Raw genomic sequence first — 17,319 nt, forward strand, 5'->3', positions numbered from 1 at the left:
CGTCACTAATTATTAGAGAAATGCAAATCAAAACTACAATGAGGTATCACCACACACTGGTCAGAATGGCCATCATCAAAAAATCTACAAACAGTAAATGCTGGAGAGGATGTGGAGAAAAGGGAACCCTCCTGCACTGTTGGTGGGAATGTAAATTGGTACAGCCCCTATGGAGAACAGCATGGAGGTTCCTTAAAAAACTAAAAATAGAATTACCATATGACCCAGCAAACCCACTACTGGGCATATACCCAGAGAAAACCATAATTCAAAAAGATATATGCACCCCAGTGTTCATTGCAGCACTATACAATAGCCAGGACATGGAAGCAACCTAAATGTCCATCACTGGAGGAATGGATAAAGAAGATGTGCTACATATATATAATGGAATATTACTCAGCCATGAAAAATAACAAGATAATGCCATTTGCAGCAACATGGATGGACCTAGAGATTGTCATACTGAGTGAAGTAAGTCAGATACAGAAAGACAAATATCATATGATATCGCTTACATGTGGAATCTAAAAAAAAAGGGTACAAATGAACTTACATACAAAACAGAAATAGTCACAGATGTAGAAAATAAACTTATGGTTACCAGGGGATAAGGGGGGGGATGGATAAATTGGGAGATTGGGATTGACATATACACATTACTATATATAAAATAGATAACTAATAAGATACCTGCTGTATAGCACAGCGATCTCTACTCAATACTCTGTAATGGCCTATATGGGAAAAGAATCTAAAAAAAAGATTGGATATATATATGTATAACTGATTCACTTTGCTTTACACCTGAAACTAACACAACATTGCAAATCAACTATACTCCAATAAAAATTTTTTTAAAAAACCAGATCTTTGAGGAAACTGTAATATTTGACCCAGTGTACAAGAAGAAAAAAATCAGGGAAAGGTGAGAGAGAGCATGCAAAGGTGAATTATTTACTATCATATTTTTTGTAAATTGCATTTCTCTTTTCCCCATTCTCTGATTTTGGAGAGAACTGGGTTATTTTAAATGACATCCCACAGTTTGAATATCTGGCTATGAGAGTATACTTTATTTCCACATTTCCCATAAAATGACATATTGTCAAATTTCCTGCACTTCTTTGTACATGTGTCTAAGTAGCTTCCACATGTACAATATTAGCTAATGTTTTCTCAAATACACTGATCAATGACAAAGAGAATATTAGGGCCTATATGGTCCTGAAATATGTTAAAGTCCATTATAAATAACCAGGGAAATATTGCGTTATTTTAGAGTACTTTTACTCATCAAATATTAACTTTAATAGCATATTAACAAATATGCTAGAAGTTGGTAAGAATTTTTTTTTATGTGTGAAACATGGTCTCTATCCTCAAGGGTAATCAGTGTCAAGGAAAACATGTACCTGAGTAATTATAATAAAAAGCAGAAAAAATGTCATAAGTATTTTATCAGCAAAGTGCTATGAAAGTTCAAAAGAGGCTTGACATTATTGTCTTGTACCGGGCAGCAGGCAAAATATAGAATGACAAGGCCAAAGGGTGCAAGATAAGACAGGTGAGGCAGAGAGTTTTGTGAGCCAGGTGGGAGAACTTGTGCACTTCAGGATGGTTTTTTGAAGAGGATTGGAAATAAGTCCTCTTCAAAAAACTTTAATCTTTAAAATTTGAATAATCTGGCAAGTGTGGACAGATCAGTCATGGCTGTTAGATGGGATTTGGACATAACAGGGGAAACTAGCGAAAAAGAGGTTATTAAAGTAATATTTACTTGGGCTTTAAGAGCTTTGGTGGTAGTAGCCATGAATGCAAAGGAAGAGACAAATGGAGTGCCATGCAGAGGAAGAAGACGCAGGACTTGCTAGTTTTGTTACATGCCAAGAAATAGAGAGGAAATAGAGAACTTTGAGCCTGAGTGCCTGAGAAGATTGGGAGCCCACTCATAGAATGATATTGACGTTAAAGGAAAAATAACTGGTATGGATGGTGACATCAATGAAGTGTTAACATTAAATATTTTAATTGAGTTAAAATGACCTGAAGATGAATTAAACATACTATGTTCTTGCATAAATGCATGCCTATGTCCCAAATATAACCATTTATAAAATGATAGAAAAAACCCAGAGTTAGAACTAAGCTTGAAACAGTAAGATTCATTCAGACATTTAGAGACATCATTCAAAAGGTGTAAGTATGGACATTTAATTACTATTAATTTGTATGTTATTACAGAAGTAAATTAATGTTAATTTTATAATAAAAATTCATTCCCATGTGTAATGGTAATAGTTTTGATGATCTGGATCTGTGGCCTCAAAACTATCAGTAAATATTCTGAGATTATCTCCTTAATACATGAATATTTATTTTTATAAATCATATACTTGTACTCCCATAATCATTTATGTACTTTATAAAATGTGCAAAATAGAAATGAGTAAATGAAATGAACCCTAATTTTAAATGTTTTATTATATTGGTTAACAGCATAATAATTTTTTTGGTGCTAACAAAAATTATAATGTCTTAACTGAAAGGAATGTGACTGAACAAGTCAGATCTGATTAGCGATCGTTGTTTGAAACGTGTAATGTGACTTGACTGACAAAACATGCACTAAAGAAGTGGGAGTCCTGTCAGCTGTGCCATTTTCTTGCTGTTCATTTGTGCTCGAGTTATTGGTATCACGTTTAATCAGTGGTCTCTTCCTAGGAAGAGTTTTCAAACTACTTGCTTCATCTGGGAGGGTTAACTTAATCAAACTAGAGCATAAAAAGTGCCTTTATACGGTTTTATAAAGTACAATATGTAGTAATAGACTGGAATTGAAGAAAGCAGGGAGGTTACTGTTGTCAACCCTGCTCGCTCTGTCACTCCCTTTCTCCTCCAAGGATGTTGTGAGGTGGTCTGAGAAAGGAGGCTGCCTGAGAGTCAGCCTAGTCGGGCATCAGGGTTCATCCCTACAAAATAATATTTTCGGTCAATACCTCTCTTTCTTTTAGATGAATATCCATCAGTGTCCTAACACTTTTTCCCGAACGCCAATGGATTGCCTTGTATTTAGCCCACATTGGAGTAGTGCTTGTCAAGGTCACATTGTGGTTAAGAGCTCAGAAGTCATATGCATGGGTTCAAAACGAGCTCTACCACTTACCTTACTTATGCTTTCTGTTTCTTAACTCCCCCACCTGTAAAACGAGGGTGTTACGTATTTTGTAGACATGTTGGGAGGAATAATAATTGAAGTAACGTATAATGCTCCAACATGTGAACAACGTGTGGTAGGTAATAAGCCTTCAATAAACACAAATCATTGTTGCTGTTGTTATATGACCACAAAGAATCCATCTGAGGTCATGCAGGATCCAGAATGTGTGAGATTATATTAGTTCCACGAAATCAAATGTACATATATACTGGAGTTATTTGGCATTACCTCAAACCCCCTTTCTTTTTGTCAGTCTTCAATATGATATCGTCCAATGTGTGGGGGGCCCCTGTGTTAGCTGTAGCTTCATTCCCTTTTGCATATATTAGTAAATTCCTTCCTCTCTTCTAGAACATTTATTTTCAATATGTGATAGAAGATATTTTTATAAAATTAATCTATGAAGTTATTATTTAAAAACAAAACAACTGTGACCCCATCTCTTTTTCTTGGAAGGGAACTCTTGATAAGAGATTCAGTATAATTTGCATTTCAAATGTAATGGGAGTTATGTTCCATCATTTCATGTAATTACTTATTTTGAATAGATCTTCCTTGGCTAACAATGATTTTCTTGGTTTCACACAGAAAAACAGGGTCCTTGGTTTGTTGAAGCAGTACTGGCAGTTAATTCTGGGACCTCTTTCAAGATTTCCACCTAATCTCCCCCTAAAGCAACCTTGACTGAGCTATTTAATAATGCAGCCTCCTCCAACCCTCACTCAGTACTCCTTATCCTGTTCTACATTTTCTTTATTTGCCATAGGACTTAACTCCTTCAATATGTCATATTACTTATTTATTATATATGTGAACTGTCACTTCCCTGCCCCCCTGCCACTCAAATAAGGGTAGGAGACCTTTCTGTCTTTGTACCCTGATATATCCCATGGGGCTAAAACAGTACCTGGAACATAGAGTGCTCAATAAATATGCAGTGAATGAATGATGACAGTGTTTGGAACTGATGGATATCAATTACTAGGAGGTAGGTGCTCACATTTCACAGCCCCAGGGTGAAGACATTCCAGTGGAGCTGTAATCACTGTCTATTGGCTGAGAGGAATAGAGAATCACGTTCACCATGTTTTCTTTCGTTACTGGCCCATTGTATATAGCTGGGTATTTGAGCCTGTTGGGTTAGATAATCAGATGATACTGTAAGAGTAAGATTGCAACTTGAAGAACACTTTGATCCTGTGAAAAATAAACCCTTAGAGTTAAAAAAAAAAATAATGGCTTTCATTTTTCCTGTTAATTAATCAACAAGCTGGAAGTAAGTAGGTATTCATGATTAACTAACCAGAAAATGCCATGCTAAATGGAGAAAACCATAAAAATCTCAATAGACTTTTGAGCAGCAGCAGAAAAATCTCTGAATAAATTATCTGCTTTTCTTGGAATAGGTCACTTCAAGAAGTCTCTGAAATTCTCTCTGATTTGTAACTAGTACAGATCTCTGAAGTGGTACAAGAAGTATAAATTTAGAGACTGAAATGTGTGCTGAACTGTCTGCTCTAATTCACACAGTTCCTCTCTGAGAATCTCAAAGAAGCATTTCTCATTTTTTTCTAATTTCCCCTAAACTGGGCAGGAAGCTATACAGTTATGAACTGTTGGTTAATGATATAATCAGATGAATCCAGAGCTATTTCATCACTGTTAAGGGAATTGTGAACCTCAAATCAGTACATGAAACATTTACAATGATATGCTGACATATATTTTAATTTGAATTAAAATATTAGATTCATAATAATTTATATTACTGATTCATTTTCAATAAAATGATACCTCTGCTATTTTCACTTAGGAGTAATGAAAGATGAAAATATTTTGACATCTCTTTTATATAACTATTATCATTACACTGCTAAAATTCTGACCTTGAAATACAATGTTAATTTGAATAAGCATCTACATTAGACACATGTGTAGACATTATTTTGTGTGGTTCAATACATTTCTTCTGGCTACCATATATGATCAGAGACTAAATGATGTTAAATGATCCTGGCATTTCTGTGTAAATTTTATTTGAATTCTCCAAAATTGTCTTCCCAATCATTCATTTTAATTGAATACCTTGGTTTTTATTTGTTTCGTATATTGTATATTTGATTTTTACAAATACCTTTTATAATTTCTCTGTAAAAATAATCTTTTAAAAAATCTCTTTTGTTACTGTGAAAAAAACTTCTACTGGTTTTTTTGATGCATTAAAATTATAATGCAGTGAAGATTTAAAGTAGAAACTTGTGTTGTCCACTGACAGAGTGAGTTTTCTGAACGTTAAAATGAGTGAGTTTTCCCATCCTTAAAATAGAAATAAAACGACCTACCTTGAAGAATTAATGTGAGATATAAATGATACAAATCATGAAAAACTGCCTTGCGTGTATACTTTTTATGTACGGAGAAGTAGAAAACCATGATAATAAGATTTCTTAAATTCTTAGAGGAAGTTCATCTTAGAGTAGAGATTGGGATCCTTGTTTTCTGCTCCCTCATCTTTCTACTATGCTACGCTGTTATTCATGTCTAACTCCAAATTGTGTCAAAGAACACCTTTCACCATAAGGACACATTTAAATAACAGTAATATGCAAGAGGCATTCTCAGGCAGGGCTGAATCTTCATCTCTTACCTCTGTTTCCCAAGTTGCATCTCAGACCTGGAGGCATTTACTTTCTGCAGCAAGCCTAGTCCCCTCCCTGTACCTGTCAGAAAGGTGATCAGCCTAGGATCAAATAAACATCCCTCATTTTTATTATGACAAACTCCTTAAGTTATTTAAACAAGGCCAATATTAAAAATCTAATTTTCATTCAGTCTGCAGCCCTCCACTGGCTTAAAGTGAGAACTCAAATTACTTGCCAGTGTGAGTCTCTTCATTAAAGCTAAATTAGAAAATGACTCCGGAGAATTCCTTTCATGTGTTCATAGGTGGCCTCACAGACCAAAATGAAAAAAAAGAAGTCATGTTTAGAAGAAATAACTACTTGTTTTTACTTCAATGCATTCTTAAAAAATCAGTGATGCTGCAAGGTGTCCAACTGAGGCATGTAGGTTTCCGTGAGGCAGCTACCTCAACCGTTCACGCCGTACATAGTTAGTTGAGTGTAGGGACCCTGGAGGGAGTCATGTATACCTTTTACATTTCCACACATTTCTCTATTATCCAGGCTGATGATATTGATACCAGTCAGGGTTCTTGACCTTTCCCAATCAATAGAAATTGACTACTGGCCAGACAAGAAATACAGACAAGGCTTTACTGGGGCTCCTGCGGCCACAGGAAAAAGTGAAATCAAGTGACACGTTCCCTTGCCCACTCCCCAAGATGGGGTGAGCTGGTTCCTTATGTGGGGTGAGGGTAGGGGTGTGTCCAGGGGTCGGGCTTGAGGTGTGGCTTAGAAATTTTGCCCACCCCTTAGGTAGTGTTGATTGCAGGGGGCATGCTCAGTACCCTGCTTTTGCTCTTGACACCCTGTTTTTGCTCCTGGCTCTTCAGAAGTGGCAGTTGGGATTTTTTGGTCTTTTTGTATCTTTTGTCCAGAATTTGCCCCAACTGTGCACGTTATTTTTAGTCCAATATAGTTTCTTTGTATTTTGTTGCTGGAGGAGACATTTGTCCAAGTGCAAGCACTGCAGAACTGCAGCAAAGGGTCCCAGGTCCCAGCCTGTCTCAATATCACTTGTTGCTTAGCAAATATGATTCTTTTTCCAACTTCTGAGCTTTTGTGTATTTGGGGTACTTTTCACTTCCACTGCAGCTCTATTATAAAAATTACTCTTCCTCCAAAGCCACTTATAAATCTAAAGTTTCCATGATGCTTTTCCCAGTTCTTCATTAGGAGAGAATTTCCCTTTCCATCCTATTTTCATTCTACTTCTAGCATATTTAGTCATCCATATAGATGAAGGAGACAGAACAAGGAAAAAAAATGGAGATAGGCTCTCCAAGTTCCTATAGGAAATATATATCTGTAAAATCGGTGATAATATTATCAAAAATTCATAAAATCAGCTCTTAAAGGTGTGAAATATGTCACCATTCTAATTTTTCAGTGACCAATTTTTTCAGTACGGTAGAAAGTAATGTCCACCTCCATTTACAAGTAATCTGAATATAGACGTGATATTACATCGGAAGAAAGCTATGTCAGTGATTCAGTCTTACAGTTTTTGTGGGTCTCTTCTTAACTTCCTACATGATAGCAAGGGCTCAGAAAGAAGGAACTTAATCTTATTTATCTTCGTATTTCTTACGTAAACAAACATGTACAGTGCACTGTCCATAGTACAGACCCAGCAGCTATTGGATTGAATTGAACTGAATACACCATTAGATTTCTTAATATACCTAGAGAGAAATATGACTCATTTTGGAAGAATTATGTAAGTGATGTTCTTTTTTGCCCACTCCAACCATCAAAATCCTGATTTTAATAGAGGAGTACTACTTCCCCAGTTCTAGGGGTTTTAAACTTGCATCCCTTTGAAGAGGATTAAAGGATTTGTTGGAAATGACACCCTATATTGGAAATTATATGAAGTCTATGATACATAAGCATCTACAATATGCTGTGATAGTCATCTCTGGTTTTCCTCCACCGATGATAACTTAAGTAGTGCGGCTAATGGAGTCGTTCTGCCTTGGACTATATTTCTGTACTTAGAGGGCCTGGGGATTAATAATTTCCACTAGAGGCTGTTATCCCCTGCCTGCTTTCCTGGCATGTCCTCTAGTCTCAGAATTCTTGCAACTGTCCACAAAACTTAGTGTTTGCTTTGCTAAATGCAAGAACGGCTGTTTCACACTGCAACTTTCTCCGTCTATCCCCCAAGTGAGCATCTTATATCTACAGCCTCTTCTGGAGATACTTTTTCTGGCATACTGTGGGTATGAGAGAGGCTTTTTAAAACCTGTTTTAATGGAAAGAATCACTTCTAGCTTAGAATCCAAGCTGAAAATGGAGTCTCCAAAATGCAGAGACCTGAAGGTCATGGCTCGTATTGTACAACCCCATTAACTATTCCCTGGGTAGCGGCTACTCTGGAGTAGCACACACCTCACCCCCTTGATGAAGGCCTTAGGGAAACATTGTTTCTAAAAGAAAGCAGTCTCATAACATAAGTGCTAAAATTCAGGCTTTCAAGTCTCATTGCTCTCAGATATATCATCAAAGTGACACTGCTGATAGAGGAAATTTTGTGGTCTGACTATAGTTTTGCAATCAGACTTTTTTTTTTAACTTAACCCCAGACTTAATCAATATTTTGTGGTCTTGCCTCTGTTTGCTGACGCTACTTCCTCATGATGTATATTTTGCCCTTTGGTTGAGGGTCTCCTACTGGCAAAGAGAGATTTTTTAGGCCTTGAATTTAAATTGGGCTTGCTCTTCTCAGATGAGTCACTTCAACCACCAAGCCTCATAACAAGGCGTGATTTGCTATCCCCTCCATTCTGGGCCTAAACTTTGGATCAAGTTGAGAATGTATCTTGCTTAATTCCTACTGACAACCATGAAAGACTGGAAGAATAAGCTTCATGAAAGCAGAGTCAATGTCTGTTTTGTTTATTGCTATATCACCAATGCCAAGCACAGTTTCTGGTTTGTACTATACTAAGCACTTAAATGCATCTATGCAAATTAATGGATAGATGAACACATCAATGACAGTTTTATGTTTCATCAAGATATTTAATCACCTGCTCATTTTTGTAAATGTGCTTTTTAGATTGTACTTCCATAGAAATTAATAGGTCATAAAAACTAACCTCTATTGAGCATTTATTAAGCACTGTTCTAAGCACTATATACATATTAACTCATTTAATCTGTGTCAGTTGGGTACATGTTACTACTACTTCATTTTACAGATGATGAAACTGTAACTCAGAGAGGTAAGTATATTGCTTAAAGTCAAACAGCTGGTATGAGGCAAAGCCTGGATTTAATCATAGATGGTCTTGCTTCAGAACCCTTGCAGGATCTCTGAATTTTGAAATCTGGTTTGCTAAGTACTAGTAGTGTGACCATTTGGAATTTCATTCACCTCTTACTTCCATCATCTGCAAAATAGGACTAATATTTGTATCCACCCAATAGTGTCTTGTGATCAATACTAGAGATGCTACATAGAAAGTGCTTACAATAGTTTCCTGGCAAACAGAACGTGCTCAATAAAGATGAGTGATTAATATTATCATAATAAAACATTTATCATAATTGTTATCTGGATGTGCATTCATTTAACTAAACTTGTACCTGACTTTGCCAAATGGAGAAGATTTAAAGCATAAGAAAGGTATGCAAATGGTCATAGCATAGCAAATGGTCATGTTCATGGAATGGTAAAACATTCTGAGTGTCCTTTCTATTCTTTTCTTACTAATAAGTTGGAAGTTATTTTCTAGGTAACAAATAACCACAGAGGTTTTCCAGGATGATTATTCTGAAATATGGGCTGCAGTAGGGAAAGAATCATTATGGTAAACACAGTTAGGAAGTGTATAATACCTCACAGTCCCAATGAGATATTTACTAAGCCCATAATTGACATGTAGGGAAGGCCCTTGGGGGAGGTGATCAATTAAAAGACCTATATGTACAAATCCTCACTTTGCCAATCTTAGTTTAAGTGGCAACATTTCCATCTTTCTCAAATATATTCAAAATCCGTAATAAAGTATATACGTCTGACTTTTTTTGATCAACAGTCACGAACATCTGTCATTCTATGTTGTAATGCAACAACGTGGAATTCAAAATTATGTTTCAAAATATTAAATTTTATACTTGTTTAAAAGCTATAGTTTATCAATCCAATTCACTTCTAAAATATCACGGCAGCTAGATCATCTTACATTAAATGGGAATTGATTTGACTATAATGCCAACTCAAAATCATGGTAAATTAAGGGTAAAGTTAATTGACATAAATTACAGGCAGTGTGGGAAAATCAAGTATCTTCATTTTAACAGTTTACCTCATTTCCCAGGAATTTAATCTTTCTTGTCTCTTATATATTGCCTCATGGAAATATGTGCTCCTTAGAAGTCCTGCTAAGAAATCAAATATCTCCATTCATCAGCACATGATGATAAATCAAAGATACAAAGGATTTTAAGATATTTTAGCTCCTTTCCATATATGCAGTGAGAACTTTGTTTAAACATAGTTCCAAGTGGATTGCCAATCATTTAAAAAAGAAAGTAAAGTAAAACCAAACAACCCCCAAATTCCTTGATGCAGGAACTTAAAAACTCTGTCTTCATTGTCCAAAGTCTTGGTATGATACTAGTTTTTATGCAAAAATTCTTTCCCTTCTGCAAGAGTTTTCTGCATCCAGCTGTTCAAATCCTATCTTTCAAGATCTACATCTTTCCTGAAGCCTTCGTTGAAATCCTTCACCCATCATAATTTTCTCCTTAGAATGGTAATTTTTATTTTCCTTGCCAATTATTTATTTCCCTCATACTAGCACCTTAATTTTCCTCCATTGCATGAGGTCTTAGCGGGTTTCTTAATGCCTGCCCTACTTTATCTAAGGAGTGAGCATGCACACAAACTAGGACTCTCTCAGACTCTCAGACTCTCTCTTCCAGGATTTTAATTATTCAGTGGAGTGACCCAAAGACAGATGCTTAGAGTTGATTGACTTACTAAAGTGATGCTGTAGAGAGTATGGCCATTAATTTCCCCCACCTAGACTATCAGGGCTGTCCTGCTCTCTGTTTTGAAAACTATTTTTTTCCCCTCCAGCTTTCTAATACATATACCTCCCAATTGATTTTGCTTAAGATAACCACAGTCTGATCCCATTTGATTGCCAAAGAACAACAACTCTGTATATTAGGTAACTTTTACGGGAGCCCTATATTAGAATTTAGTTACATATTTATAAGTGTTTTCACTAGGTATTTTTTTCACTAATGTGTTAGTCTTATATGTATATAATATTGTAAACTCCTTCAGGATTAGAATTATGTAGTATACCTTATTTTCACAGCACCCCTCAACTAAGCACTGGGCAGTGCTTAATAATAATTGTTAAAATGTGCCCAGTTTTCAATAATCGTTTATAGTTTTCAATTTAGTTCATAAAATCAACTTATTTTTATATCCACTGTGTGAACTTTCCAAGACAGATATTATCATCATGCCTAAAGGCAGCATTGCCAATAGGAAAGAGCAAGGGCAGAGAGAGGTTTGAAGCCTGCTCTACCACTTAGGGGCTCTTGTCTGCTGGGGCATGCTATGCAATGTCTCTGTAGTCTGTCTCCTCTCCTGTTAAAGAATTTGAAAAAGAATAGATACATGTATATGTATAAATGAATCAGTTTGCTATACAACTGAAACTAACACAACATTGTTAATCAGCTATACTCCAATATAAAATAAAAAGCTAAAAAAAAAAAGAGATCACACAAACTCTAAAAAAAAAAAAAGCATAAATAGATAACTTCTACCTTAAATTGTGATGCGACTCTGCTACTATATAATGACGTAAAGGGAGTATTACAAAATTGGTACTAGGATTTAATAAATGTTAATTATTTTATAATCATTTTATAAATCATTTTACAAAATTGGTACTAGGATTTAATAAATGTTAATTATTTTATAATCATTTTATAAAGCACACAATTTTTAAATGTGTTTTGCCTGTTCACATGGTCAGTAAGTGGCTGAGTATCGAGGAGACTTGGTACTGTGTGTCCCTGACTACTGGGCAGCCCATTACAGCAAGAATCTGCTTTCTCATTACTTACTGATCTATGGCTGTCTTCACTTCTCAAAATTAAATAAATATCCTGCCCTTTGCCTACCTCTATGGATCTAATCTCCTAAGTTTTAATTTTTTAAATTAAGGAGCTAAAAATAAAATAATTTAAACTTAAAAATATAAACAGTTGAAAATCAGTCATTTGTACAAACATGATGCCATAGCCCATTAAAACAAACAAAAATAATTAGAGGTGTTTTATCATGATCACCCTTCAATATTCATAGATATTTTGGCTTTAAACTTGTATGACTCACTAATTATCAAAACAATAAATAAATGAGACTCTTCAGTGGAGATCTAAAAAAGGTATAGGCTTCCAAACAGTACAATTCATTCCGTTGGGAGGTAAAGGGATTTTGTTGATTGCTTTTGCAGCTGGCACTTGGTAATACTTTATTCCCGAATCCCTAAGCTTTGGGCGCACTACGTGCAATGACTACAATAGGAGGCTTTCTGAGCTGTGGCAGACAAATTGCGTATCTGTCATTTTGTAAATTAAGCTGGCCTCGGTTGGTGTAAGTGCATCTTCATCTTGCTGCTCATCACAGGAGCCACCCCTTCTCAGTCAACCCCAAATCACAGCACCATTTGTACATATAATAGAAACTTATTCTACTGTAACAGATGTATTAGTTTTGAGCTGTACATGACATGTATGGTATTTCCTCAGTACTTAATATTTCATCCTTTTCAGGGCTAATTGGGCAAAAAGTTCCTAGGATAGTCTTTAAATTAGTGAGAGGAGAAAAAAGTGAAAAATAAAATGTTTTCACTGGAAAATTAAGAAAAACTTTTCACAGGAAAGTTAAGCTGTAACAAATTTGATTTTCAGATGATCAAACTGAAATAAAGTTGAATTTACAAGGTTGAGTATTTTTCAGTCTTACCATAGTGGGGGAATTTTCCCTCTAATTTTAACAAGGACTTGATTCTTTAATTTTAAATTGCTTATCTTTAATATAATTGTTAAAATTTAATAGTTTAAAGCTTTAATTCATTACTAACACTATAAACGTTGATTGAATACCTATTATGTGTTTGGTGCTATACTGTCTAAAAAGAACAATTCACTTATCTCTCTTTTTATTCATTTTTTAAATATTCATTGAGTACATTTAGAAACCCAGGGAATGACCTAGAGCTTAGTAGGTTTTTCTAAGGTTTCTGACCCAGAAGAGAATCTCTGAGTTGGCCTTAAGAATAGCCTCAGAGATATGATAAGCTCTGATAGATCTTTCTGGATGGACGAGATGAGGGCATCTTAACTTTACAATTGTCATCATACACACATCAAATGTAATATATTTCAAGAGGGCACAATAAAAACTATTATGTCATAAATATACCATTTGTCTTTTCCTTATTGCCATACAGTTGTCAGACTTATATGAATAAAACTATAAGATGATTTTGTGGTTCTCCAATAAGTAAATTCATTGACTAAGTCTAGCTCCATAAGTTTAATATTTTAGGAGATTTTTCCTTTACCTAGACTCATCTTTTACTCAAGATTTCTCCCAGATTTCAACTAAAATTTTAGATGGTAATCTTAACTAGAAGTTTTTGCATTCGCCTCTACTTAATTTATGTTCTCCATATATTTGGTAATAGTAAGTGACAGTTACATTACGTGATTGTCTTTGAAAGACATAGGCACAACTTTATTGGGTTTACAAATAACTTACTTTACAATATTGGACAAAAAAAAAGTCACACACATACTAGAGTTAACACAGTGAATTGCCATTACTCTTGCCTCAAGCAATCACATATACTTGCACTCACACATATGGATGTCAGATGATATGCTGTGTTTTCTGAGGCTGATACAATTTGCTTGTTAGCCCTCCCATGAACTGCAGGGCTTCAAATGTTTTGAGATGAGGTCACAGCAATTTCCTTGATCTTTCAGTGCTTTACTAAATAATTTACTAGAGTAACCTTCCAGTTAGGATTCCTAGGGGAAAAACTCCTCATAAAACTCACTGAATTAACCACTTACTTGCTTCTAAAATATCTACTCTGGACAAATGAGTCACTGATATATAGGACAGTGTTGGTAGTATACTGTGCTCTCTTCAAAATCTTGAGAACTAATTCATTGAAAACAGATTATTAAACAAGAGAGAGAACTGAACTAAGGGAAGACTTGCAGCTGGACTGTCATCTCCAAAATCACTTATTAAAATATTTGTATGAAGACCAAACTAGTATTAACTCTTCAAGATATAGTTCTATTGAACCCTCCTTTTATCTTCTTCCTTTCACCTGTCAGATGACTTACTCTTTTGTGTCACTACTAGGGCACATTATATTTTTTATCTAAAGTATATTGTTTGGTTACTTTTTTTTTTAACATCTTTATTGGAGTATAATTGCTTTACAATGGTGTGTTAGTTTCTGCTTTATAACAAAGTGAATCAGTTATACATATACATATGTTCCCATATCTCTTCCCTCTTGCGTCTCCCTCCCTCCCAGCCTCCCTATCCCACCCCTCTAGGTGGTCACAAAGTACTGAGAGGATCTCCCTGTGCTATGCGTTTGCTTCCCACTAGCTATCTATTTTACGCTTGGTAGTGTATATATGTCCATGCCACTCTCTCACTTTGTCACAGCTTACCCTTCCCCCTCCCCATATCCTCAAGTCCATTCTCTAGTAGGTCTGTGTCTTTATTCCTGTCTTGCCCCTAGGTTCTTCATGACCTTTTTTTTTTTTCCCTTAGATTCCATATATATGTGTTAGCATACTGTATTTGTTTTTCTCTTTCTGACTTACTTCACTCTGTATGACAGACTCTAGGTCCATCCACCTCACTACAAATAACTCAATTTCGTTTCTTTTTATGGCTGAGTAATATTCCATTGTATATATGTGCCACATCTTCTTTATCCATTCATCTATTAATGGACACTTAAGTTGCTTCCGTGTCCTGGCTATTGTAAATAGAGCTGCAATGAACATTTTCTTACATGACTCTTTTTGAATTATGGTTTTCTCAGGGTATATTCCCAGTAGTGGGATTGCTGGGTCGTATGGTAGTTCTATTTTTAGTTTTTTAAGGAACCTCCATACTGACCTCCATAGGGGCTGTAACAATTTACATTCCCACCAACAGTGCAGTAGGGTTCCCTTTTCTCCACACCCTCTCCAGCATTTATTGTTTGTAGATTTTTTGATGATGGCCATTCTGACCGGTGTGAGATGATATCTCATTGTAGTATTGATTTGCATTTCTCTAATGATTAATGATGTTGAGCATTCTTTCGTGTGTTTGTTGCCAATCTGTATGTCTTCTTTGGAGAAATGTGTGTTTAGGTCTTCTGCCCATTTTTGGATTGGGTTGTTTGTTTTTTTTTGGTATTGAGCTGCATGAGTTGCTTGTGTGTTTTGGAGATTAATCCTTTGTCAGTTGCTTCATTTGCAAATATTTTCTCCCATTCTGAGGGTTGTCTTTTGGTCTTGTTTATGGTTTCCTTTGCTGTGCAAAAGCTTTTAAGTTTCATTAGGTCCCATTTGTTTGTTTTTGTTTTTATTTCCATTACTCTAGGAGGTGGGTCAAAAAGGATCTTGCTGTGATTTATGTCATAGAGTGTTCTGCCTATGTTTTCCTCTAAGAGTTTGATAGTGTCTGGCCTTACATTTAGGTCTTTAATCCATTTTGAGTTTATTTTTGTGTATGGTGTTAGGGAGCGTTCTAATTTCATACTTTTACATGTAGCTGTCCAGTTTTCCCAGCACCACTTATTGAAGAGGCTGTCTTTTCTCCACTGTATATTCTTGCCTCCTTTATCAAAGATAAGGTGACCATATGTGTGTGGGTTTATCTCTGGGCTTTCTATCCTGTTCCATTGGTCTATATTTCTGTTTTTGTGCCAGTACCATACTGTCTTGATTACTGTAGCTTTGTAGTATAGTCTTAAGTCAGGGCGCCTGATTCCTCCAGCTCTGTTTTTCTTTCTCAAGATTGCTTTGGCTATTCGGGATCTTTTGCGTTTCCATACAGATTGTGAAATTTTTTGTTCTAGTTCTGTGAAAAATGCCATTGGTAGTTTAATAGGGGTTGCATTGAATTTGTAGATTGCTTTGGGTAGTATAGTCATTTTCACATTGTTGATTCTTCCAATCTAAGAACATGGTAAATCTCTCCGTCTGTTTGTATCAACTTTAATTTCTTTCAACACTATTTATCTTGAAGTTTATTGTCTGTTAATAATTTACCAATAGATACACCGACTTTTCTTTGCTTCATGCTTCCATGCCTCTAATTTTTCTACCCATTGAGTTTTACCATTTATGTTTAAAATGAGTTTCCTATAAATAGAATAGAGGTTGGAGCTTGCATTTGTTCAATATTATAATCTGTCTTTTAACTGGAGTTTTAGTTGCTTACACTTCAATAATTACTGATATGGTTCTGTTTTACGCCAACAATCTCAGTGTTTTTTTCAATATGTCTCATATGGTTTACTTGTTCTTTATTCTTACTTTTATGCATTCTTTTGGGTAAATTGAACATTTTATGTTCTATTAATTCCCCCCTATTGACTTTTTAGCTATAGCCATTTTAAATGACTGCTTTAAATATTACAATATATATCTTTAAGGCATTACAGTCTATATTCAAATAGTATACTACTTCACTGACAATGCAAGAGCCTTACAACACTGCAATTCTATAATTCTTTTCTTTGTGCTTTTGTTGGCATATATTTTACTTATACATATGCTCTAAACTCCAAAATATATTGTTATTTTTGTCACTTTAAACAATTAATATGCTTTTAAAAAATTTAAATTATGTGTAATGAAAAATAAAGACAAAGATGTCAGTTTCCCCAGATATTTACCTCTTTTTGTTGTTTTTAATTGCTTCCTGCTGATACTGACTTTTATATGATATCATTTCACTTCAGATTCAAGAACATCTTTTTAGCATTTCTCACAGTTTATATGTATTGGAAACAAACCTTTTCAGTTTTTATTCTGTCTCAAATGTTATTTCGCCTTGATTTTTGAAGAATATATTTATAGGGTACAAAACTCGAAGTCTCAGGTTTTTATGAACTAAATGTTCCCCCCCCCATTCATATGTTAAAGCCCTAAGTCCCAATGTGATGGTATTTGGACATGTGGCCTTTGGGAGGTAATTACAGTTAGATTAGGTAATGGTGGGATTAGTGGAGAGAGGAGGAGAGATTTGTGTACTTCTACATTGAGGAAGAGGCATGTGAGGACATAGTGAGAAGTCAGCTCTCTGCAAGTCAGGAACCAAATCAGCAGCAATTTGATCTTGGG

The 17,319-nt window shown here is 35.3% G+C and overlaps 1 protein-coding gene across 2 annotated transcripts in view; it reads right to left on the reverse strand.

Annotated features, from left to right (window-relative positions):
• LOC103004566 (N-deacetylase and N-sulfotransferase 4) overlaps nt 1-17,319 on the reverse strand; it is a 231,422-nt gene that overhangs the window by 159,099 nt on the left and 55,004 nt on the right. The window lies entirely within an intron of this gene.

The sequence above is a fragment of the Balaenoptera acutorostrata genome, chromosome 5 (genome assembly GCF_949987535.1).
Source record: "Balaenoptera acutorostrata chromosome 5, mBalAcu1.1, whole genome shotgun sequence".
Classification (NCBI taxonomy): domain Eukaryota; kingdom Metazoa; phylum Chordata; class Mammalia; order Artiodactyla; family Balaenopteridae; genus Balaenoptera; species Balaenoptera acutorostrata.